Raw genomic sequence first — 876 nt, forward strand, 5'->3', positions numbered from 1 at the left:
TCCCTGAGAGCTGAGCAGGAATCTGTCACAATCTAGCTCTGCAGAGAAGCCAGGCTCTCTTCCTTGCTGTCTGGCAGAGCGGAGAGGATGCTTTTCCATCTTCCCCACTCGGCAGCGAGCTCAGTGAAAGGAGAGTCCTGTTTTGTACTCTTGCTCCCTCATCCCCTAACACCCTAGGGAATTTAGGTATCTAGTGGGACGGTGGTTCTACCTTTAAGAGATTGCTGTGTGTATAAGAAAATAACCTGGTGCAGCTGGTGGGGTCTGGGACTAGAGTCTGGCACTAGACTTCCAGTGGTGGTGCTGGTTAGCAGTAGCTTCTTCTGCCTAAGAGTCACGGAACCTCTTCAGATGCCAGCTCCTTTTTGTTAGGAAAAATAGTATGCATTTTGAAAGAAATAATCTCTAAGAAACCTACTATCTCTATATACTTCTGATTTTATATCAGGAAGACCTCATCCCAGTTGCTAAATGAAAATATTAGACCCAGCAATAAAAAGAAAGGATTATTTCCAAAGTTCTCATAATCATGGCTGCAGTCGATCATGGGCTTTTGGTTCACAATGAGAGGAACTGAGAGAAGTCCAATTCAATACCAGTTCTTAATAGAAGCATGAATCCTTTTGTCTGTGAGCATGAAGCAAAATGTCCATATGAAAATAAGAAATAAGTATAAATGGTAGAAGGATACACGTTCCGAAAAAGTTATAAGACAATTTTACTAGAAATTAGTTGAATGTTGACAAAAGGGAGATACATTTTGATTAATTTGAAAGTGAATAAACACAAATTTTATTTCTAATCATTGTCTTATCTCAGAAGAGGTAATGTTACAGAAATATATTATAAAAACCCAATGTTCTCAAGAGTTCTTGA

This window comes from Trachypithecus francoisi, unplaced genomic scaffold (genome assembly GCF_009764315.1).
Source record: "Trachypithecus francoisi isolate TF-2019V2 unplaced genomic scaffold, Tfra_2.0 Contig00030, whole genome shotgun sequence".
Lineage (NCBI taxonomy): Eukaryota > Metazoa > Chordata > Mammalia > Primates > Cercopithecidae > Trachypithecus > Trachypithecus francoisi.